We start from the raw sequence: 9,352 nt of genomic DNA on the forward strand, positions 1-9,352 counted from the left end.
TCAAACTAATAACCTGTTTGTAATAACAATCATATTTAATTAATAAAATATAAGAAGGGTTTTTGTGAAAAGCAAGCAATTAGAGTAGTAGATTAAAAGAAATCTCAAAATAGTGCACAATACCATACGGGAGTTTTCACAAACACATAGCATGCATGGTGAATAAGCTATTGAAAGTATTGAATTGAACATGCAAGCAACCCTTAAAAATTAATATATAATTATCAAACAATTTCGTAACAATCCACAATCCACAAGCATATCATAAGAAACAATGACCCAAATAAATTTCCAACACCAATTAAAAGAAAAAGAAAGAAAAAGAAAACATGGATAATGAAAGTAAAAAGAAAAAGAAAAGAAGAAGAAAACATAAAAACAAGAAGAAGAATAGAAAAGTAAGGGGGAAGAAGAAAAGAAAAACTTTGATAATGGTGGTGAGAGAGAGAAAGTAGAAAGTGAGAAAGAAGGAAGAAAGAAGGAAGAAGGAAGGAAGGGGAAGAAAGAAATAAGAAGGGAAAAGAAAAAGAAGGATTTGGGGAAGAGAAAGATAAGATATTTTGGCAGATATGGATATGTTGTGCGGTGCCAGCGATGTGGATGCGTGGGGTACGCGTTCGCGCGAATGGCGGTTATATGACTCGACGCGGACGCGTCGGTCACGCGGACGCGTGACTCGTTCTGTGCTACTGGCGCGAGGGCAGCCTCGCGCCCGCACAACTCTCTGTTCAAAACTCATTGTTGCCAATTTTCGAGGTGACGCGTTTGCGTGGAGGACGCGATCGCATGAATGACCAAGATTGGAAGACGACACGGACACGTGAGGCACGTGTTCACGTGGTAGGGCTTGTGCGTCTAGCGCCATTCCAGCCCCACTCTATCACAACTTGCTACCATGCACCCTTTGTTACGTCGATTTTCAGGGCACGCGTTCGCGTGCTTGACGCGAACGCGTGGGAGGCAGTTTTCCCACATGACGCGGACGCGTCAACGACGCGGTCGCGTGGGTCAATTTGTGCCACAGGCACGCCTCCAGCCACGCTCTCGCGTGACTCTCTGTTCACTTTTCTTTTCTTCCTAATGCACTTGTGACGCGGACGCGTCAGCGACGCTTACGCGTCGCGTGTATTTTTTTTTATATTCAATATGCAAATGCAGATGCAAACTATAGGCACTAGTACTGAGAAGAGTTATTGAGAAAGGAAATAAAAAAATAAAAGAAAGGGACGATCATGCCATGGTAGGTTGTCTCCAACCCAGCACTTTGCTTTAACGTCCTTAAGTTGGACGCTACACTAGCTCAGTCTTCTGCTGTGGGTGGATCCTCCAAGAGGAAGATCTCTAGCTCCTTATTTTCCGTCACCTTCTCACCATGATATAGCTTTAAGCGATGTCCATTAACTTTGATGAATTCAGAGCTTGAAGGATGACTTAGGTAGAAAACTCCGTATGGCTCGGTCTTCTCTACTCTATATTGACCTTCCCATCTTGATCTCAACTTGCCTAGCATGAGCCTCAGTCTAGAGTTGTAAAGGAGGACTAAGTCCCCAGGTTGGAACTCTCTCCTCTTGATGTGCTTATCATGCACAGCCTTCATCTTTTCCTTGTACAGCCTTGAGTTCTCATAAGCTTCTAGGCGAAGGCTTTCTAATTCTTGCAGTTGCAACTTCCTTTCAGCTCCGGCTTTCTCAAATCCCATTTTGCACTCCTTCATTGCCCAAAAGGCTTTGTGCTCTACCTCAACTGGGAGGTGACAGGCTTTTCCATAAACTAAGCGGAAGGGACTCATCCCAATGGATGTCTTGTAAGCCGTTCTGTATGCCCAGAGTGCATCTTGTAGCCTGGTGCTCCAATTTCTTCTATGAGGTTTGACTATCTTCTGCAATATACGCTTTATCTCTCTGTTAGACACCTCAGCTTGCCCATTTGTCTGGGGATGGTAGGCTGTTGCCACTTTATGAATTATCCCATGCTTCTTCAGTAATCCTGTTAGTCTCCTGTTACAAAAATGTGTGCCTTGATCGCTCACGATTGCTCGTGGTGATCCAAAGGGACAGATGATATGGTTTCTAACAAAGGAAATAATAGTGTTAGCATCATCAGTGCGGGTAGGAATTGCTTCCACCCATTTAGAAACGTAATCTATAGCTAACAATATATAAAAATAACCATTAGAATTTGGAAATGGACCCATGAAGTCAATGCCCTAAACATCAAAAATTTCACAGAAAAGCATAATCTGTTGAGGCATCTCATTGATAAACCCATATTTTATGATATATTTTGTGCTTAATCTGAGTGATTTATTCAATCTTTCACCCACTTATTCATATTAATTGCATGGTTTTACTTTCCCTTCCTTATTATGTGATGTATGTGAAAAACATGTTTCCTATGCTTAAAAATAATTATTTTGATTACCCTTTATTTCCATTCGATGCCTGATTCGTGTGTTGAGTAGTTTCAGATCTTCTAAGGAAGGAATGACTTAAAGGATGGAAAGGAAACATACAAAAATGGAAGGAAAGCACGAAACAGAGTTTTTGAAGAAACTAGCAGCCACGCGATCGCATGGGCGACGGGGCCGCATGCCAGCGCGAAAAGGCATTGACGCGGCCGCATGACTGACGCGACCGCGTGCCTCGAGTGAAACACATATGATGCGGTCGCATGACTGACGCAACCGCGTGACAAGGAAAACTCCGAATGACGCAACCGCGTGACCCACGCGGACGCGTGACAGAGGCCACGCACCAGAAATTGCAGAAAACACTCATAGCGAATTCTGAAGCCCTTTTTGGCCCAAATCGAAAGTACAGAAGGCATAGACCAGAGGTTATGAAGTGGGGGAATGCATCCATTCAAGGAGAGTCTCCAATTAGTTAGTTTTCCATGATTTAGATTTAGTTTAGAGAGAGATTCTCTCCTCTCTCTCCTCTCTTTAGGATTAGGATTTAGAATTAGGATTTTATGCGCTTTCAGGATTATCTCTTTTTATCAGGTTCAATATTCCTTTTTATTATTTTCCCAATTTTATTTATGAATTCTTCTATGTTACAGATTACTCTTTGAATTAATGTTATTTGAGGTATTTCAGTTTATTATTGCTTTCTTTTATTTACATTATTGTTATTCCCATCTGAAGACATTTTTATTCCAGTAGATTTACTTTTCTCCTTTTGGTCTTGGTTAAGAAATCAGTAACTCAGGAGTTATCAAACTCAAACATGATTGATAATTGTTATCTTTATTAATTAAATTGAACTTCAATAATCCCAATCTTTTCTTAGGAAATAAATAGGATCCGAAGATCAAACCAATTAATCCCTTGACCTTCCTTTGCTTTAGTAAAGGTTAACAAAGTGGAATTAAGATTCAATTTCCATCATCATTGATAAGGATAGCTAGGATAGGACCTCTAATTTCTCATACCTTGCCAAAAGTTTATTTACAGTCATGTATTTATTTTACTTGCCATTTAAATTACTTGTTCTTCATTTACTTTAATTGCTAATTAAACCATTCGCTCCTCATTCTCAAAACCCCAATTTACAACCTCCATAACCAATAATAAGAACATACTTCCCTGCAGTTCCTTGAGAAGACGACCCGAGGTTTAAATACTTTGGTTATCAATTTATTTAGGGGTTTGTTACTTGTGACAACCAAACGTTTGTACGAAGGGATTTCTGTTGATTTAGAGACTGTATCTACAATGTGACTGTTTTTATAAAATTCTTTACTGGCAAAAATCCTGACGTCAAAATGGCGTCGTTGCCAGGGAATTGCAATCGTGTGCCTTATTATTGGTTATTGTAAATATTTTTTCTTTTACGTGTTTATTTGTTTTTATTTTCTTCTTTTATCTTCATTAGCTACTATGAATTCTCACCCCTCTCGCTTTTAGTTTGGTTCTAATATTGTTGAAAGGAATGAAGGTTATAACAGGAACATGCATCAAGGTCAGAGCAATCAAAGATGGATGGAGCCAAGAGGATCTGATCAACCCTTTTGGCAGCAACACCCTCCAAGATATCATGGACAAAGACCATTCTATAATGCATACCAAGGCAATGGACATGGTGGACAACCTCGTAGTTACCAACAAGCCCCACCCTATGCTTATAGGCCATCCTCTCAACACAACCTTGAACCACCACACTCACAAGCTCCTTTTCACCATTCGCCACCATATAATCCTCATTTATCCCGATTCCAATCCAATTACTCCCAAACACCACCACTTCCCAATGTACCACGTCCAAATCCATCACCTCGAGAATCAGAAGTTCGCCTCAAGGGAACAGTAGATCAACTTCAAACAATCCTTCATCAACTGGAGCAAGCAATAAGTCAATTATCTTCTAGACGTTTGAACATTCAAGGGCCTCCCAGAGCCCCATGTGGGCAATCTAATGAAAAGTGTAGCATGAAGGAGATATTAAAAACTCCAGTGGACAAGACAGAGCATGACTTCATACTAGAACAAGCAGAGGAAGCTGTCATTATACAAGAAGAAGAGTTGGTTGAAGACTTAGGAGACGCTGAACTTTCATGGGAACCCAGAGTTGTGGAGAATTCTGTCAAGGCCGTTACAATTGATGTTAAAGAGGATAGTGTACAACCCCCAAAGCAAGTCTCTTATAAAGAACTAGATGGAATGACCCAAGAAGCAAATTCTCTTGATGATGATAGTCACAAGTCCAGTTCTTCTAGTAACGAACTTACATCTGCGAGTGAATTCTCTGAGATCGAAGAATCTTCCCCAAGCGAGTACGAAGATGATACAGAGGTAGATTTTTCCCAACTCTCGTTTATGACTTGAGTGACGAGGAAGACATAGAAGGATTTGATCAGGACATGGATACATTTGAAGAATCTTGCAAAGAAGTGAAGAATTTCACAGAAGAGCACAAGGGAGTAAAACTCACAGAACCACTGGAACCACCTATCCCAAGGCCATTACCACCCAATACAAGCTTCAAGTGGGTACAATCCTTAACCTTTAGCTTTATTTTTCCACTTGAATATGGTTTTCTTGAAACAGATGGCCAACTTAGAGCTCTCTGCGGCTTTAAGAGTAAAAGGAAAATGGCTCGTACTCAGAGCTGGTGCACAAGGTTCAATAAGGTTTCATGCTTCGACTTGAAGTGTGCGGATTGGCATCATGATCTATCAAATGGATCTCGGAAAACGTTTGGTTATTCTGGTGAGAATCTAATTTCTAAACCGCCCGGATGGAAAAATATAGATCAAGACGAAGGCGGATTTAAAAGCCAAGTTTGGGATCCTGGAATCTATTCTGATACTCGTCACCCCGGGAGCCTGAGAATCTATTTGAAGCTGCTCAGAAGATTTACATGCCTAGTTTTGGACCCCGGAGGCTATTGGCATTCCAAGCGTTGGTGGAGATTTCTGGATGAATTTAAGCACAAGCCACTATAACAGGAAGCTCATCCAATGTCCAACTTAAGGACTTTAACTAAAAGTTCTAGGTGGGAGACAACCCACCATGGTATGATCGTTCTTTTTTTCAAATTTTAATTTTATTTCGTTTTGTTTATTTTTGAGTTTTATTTTATTTTACTTCATTGAACCTAGAATCATGCATAACATTCATATTAGCATTGCATTCTGCATTTTGCACAAAAAAAAAGAGTGGGTACGCGACGCGACCGCATCATTCATGCGATCGCGTCAAGTTGCGAAAAACACTTCCTACGCGACTGCGTCATTCACGCGACCGCGTGATCTGGAGATCGGCGTAAACATCCAACGACCAGAAAGTTAGGCTGGAATCGTGCGGCCATTGTGCGTTTTGCACAAAATGCCCACGCGATCGCGTCCCTGACGCGATCGCGTCACTTGCACAACATCAATCCCACGCGACAGCGTGAGCGACGCGATCGCGTCGCATGGATTGCACAACACCCCAAAAGGAGACAGAGAGTTGCGCTGAAACGACACTGGAATCGTTCGTTTCGCATAATTTCCAACGACGCGATCGCATGCCCCAGGCGATCGCGTCATTCGCTCCCTAATCCATTCCTTGCGATCGCGTGTCCCATGCCATCGCGTCAACCACTATTTCAGCCCAACCACGCGACCGCGTGCTCCACGCGATCGCGTGGATTCAAATTTATAACCCCCCAGTCACGCGAACCTTACCATTCCCTTCTATCCTAATTCATATAATTCATATTTTTCTGTTTATGTTCATATTTAGGCTAGTTAGTTATGCATGTTGTAGTGGATTTTAGGTTGTTAGGTAGCCTAGGATGTGGTTAGTGGATTTAGGCATGTTTAATTGCACTGTTCGTGTTTCTTGTTTTATAATTTTTGCCATTCTGCTGTTGCTATATGTTAATAATGTTCATATGCTGTTCTTCAAGTTCATTCTTGTTCATACTCTTTAATTGCAATATGTTTTCATTCATATGAACTATTCTGATTGCTGTTTATTTTCCGGGACAATCCAATTTCAACCGGAATGCTGCCCAAATTTTTATAAACTATTTTTGACTTTCATTCATGTTTTGGTTTTGGCTGTTTAAACTCTGCTTTACTCTGCTTTTACCAAACCAATTCATGAATGCTAGGGCAAGCTTTCTTATTCTTTTTGATTTTCTGGTTCTTAATCTGCATTTTTTATGTTTAGATTCCAATTTTTGCTATTTCTATATCTATCTGAATCATCATCAACTTAATTTCCTTGTTTGGTTATGAGTTACCTATAGCTTCTATTTGTGAATGCCTGTTACTTGGAATATGATCATTATGCCACTTACTTTACCCACTTTTTACTAACTCACTAATTTTAACTTCCTACACTTTTTTTGTTTCTAACCAAACCTAACCTTTCAAAAAAAAAAATTTCCTCTGGTTTTTCACTTTCTTTTAACATTCTAACCAAGGCATGATGATACTTTTTCTAATTAACTTGAACTAAAATACATTTTGGATTGTGACATTTTTCTTCTCAGTATTCTAACTCTTGTACAATCCTTAATGCAAAATTGCTTAACTCAATCTCCTCTTCTATTGCTACTTTGCCACTTTGTGTTTCTTTTGCTTATTTGCCTATTTGTTTTCCTATCTTTTTTATATCCTGATTTTCTGTCTTTCAGGATGTCTGCCAGCCAAAGAAAAGAAAAAGCAAAGGCTACTACTGGCAAACATAAAAGAGGAGAATCCGCTATGTCCATCATGGATATCATGCACGATGACTCCTGGCGGGAGAAAAACTTTATCCCGCAGGAGAAGGCCGACCAGCTACTCCCTGCTACTGATCCAGTAAAGTTTGCAAACCGATACTGTGAGCTGAAGTATCCGGTGTTTGCAACCTCCAAGAACCTGTACCTGGAGAGGACTCTAAAGATCCTAGAAGAACTACAACAATACACCTCTGATCAGATCAAACAAAGAGGCTGGTTCTTCCTGGAGAGAAACCTGACTGAGGTCAATGCATCTTGTGTAAGAAAATTCTACTGCAATTACTTCAAGACTTTCCTAGATGCAGTGAACCTTAGGGGGAAGCAGATTCTGGTCACTGAAGAGGCCATTGAAGATGTTCTGAAACTTCTGCCTAAATCTAATCAGTTGGATGGTTATCAAAGAGCTGAGGAAGATATGCGCTTCATGAAGTTTGATTGGGATGCAGTCAAGGCCAGGATAGCCCTTGACCCGACCGTTCCTTGGATTATGGGTCAGAACACTACCATGCCAAAGGGAATCAAGCGGATTTACTTGAATGATGAGGCTCGGCTATGGCATTAGATACTTAGCAACTTCATTATGCCGAGTACTCACGAGACTGAGATACCAGCCGCTATGATCACCCTCCTATCGTGTGTGATGGAGGGTAAGGACCTGTACCTGCCATGCTTTATCCGGTACTATATGGCCAGGGTCCACGTCCGAGGCACTCTTCCCTTTCCTTATCTGATTACACAGCTAGGCCGTCGAGCTGACGTGCCTTGGGAGGATGCTGATGAGAAGCCACCTGCTGCAGAATGCAAGAAGATTATCCCTCACAGCAGGAACTTTCTGGTTTTGGGCTACAGACCTCCATTCCTCACTACTACTGCTGAGACAGCCACACCATCTGCCGGCCCCTCTTCTTCCACAGCTACCCCTGCTACCACCACTGCACCTCCACCTGCCTCAGAGCCCATCTATCACCTAGTGTACCGCTGATGAGCGGATAATTTATATGCTTTTTGGCATTGTTTTTAGTATGTTTTTAGTAGAATCTAGTTACTTTTAGGGATGTATTCATTATTTTTTATGTTAAATTCACATTTCTGGACTTTACTATGAGTTTGTGTGTTTTTCTATGATTTCAGGTACTTTCTGGCTGAAATTGAGGGACTTGAGCAAAAATCAGATTCAGAGGTTGAAGAAGGACTGCTGATGCTGTTGGATTCTGACCTCCCTGCACTCAAAATAGATTTTCTGGAGCTACAGAACTCAAAATGGCGCGCTTCCAATTGCGTTGGAAAGTAGACATCCAGGACCTTCCAGAAATATATAATAGTCCATATTTTGCTCAAGTTTAGACGACGCAAACCGGCGTTCAATGCCAGCTCTCTGCCCAATTCTGGCGTCCAGCGCCAGAAACAAGTTGCAAAGTGGAGTTCAACGCCCAAAATGGCACAAAAGCTGGCGTTCAACTCCAAGAAAGACCTCTCCATGTGTAGACTTCAAGCTCAGCCCAAGCACACACCAAGTGGGCCCCGGAAGTGGATTTATGCATCAATTACTTACTTCTGTAAACCATAGTAGCTAGTTTATTATAAATAGGACTTTTTACTAGTGTATTAGACATCTTGGAACATCTTTGGGTTATATTTTGATCCTTGGATGCCTGGTTCTTAGATCAGAGGGGCTGGCCATTCGGCCATGCCTGGACCTTTCACTTATGTATTTTCAAACGGTAGAGTTTCTACACTCCATAGATTAAGGTGTGGAGCTCTGCTGTTCTTCAAAGATTAATGCAAAGTACTACTGTTTTCTATTCAACTCATCTTATTTCACTTCTAAGATATTCATTCACACTTCAACCTGAATGTGATGAACGTGACAATCATCATCATTCCCTATGAACGCGTGCCTGACAACCACTTCTGTTCTACATTAGATTGAATGAGTATCTCTTAGATCTCTTAATCAGAATCTTCGTGGTATAAGCTAGATTGATGGCGGCATTCATGAGAGTCCGAAAAGTCTAAACCTTGTCCGTGGTATTCCGAGTAGGACTCTGGGATTGAATGACTGTGACGAACTTCAAACTCGCAAGTGCTGGGCGTAGTGACAGACGCAAAAGGATAGTAAATCCTATTCCAGCAGGATC

This window comes from Arachis ipaensis, chromosome B03 (assembly GCF_000816755.2).
Source record: "Arachis ipaensis cultivar K30076 chromosome B03, Araip1.1, whole genome shotgun sequence".
NCBI classification, from domain to species: Eukaryota; Viridiplantae; Streptophyta; class Magnoliopsida; order Fabales; family Fabaceae; genus Arachis; species Arachis ipaensis.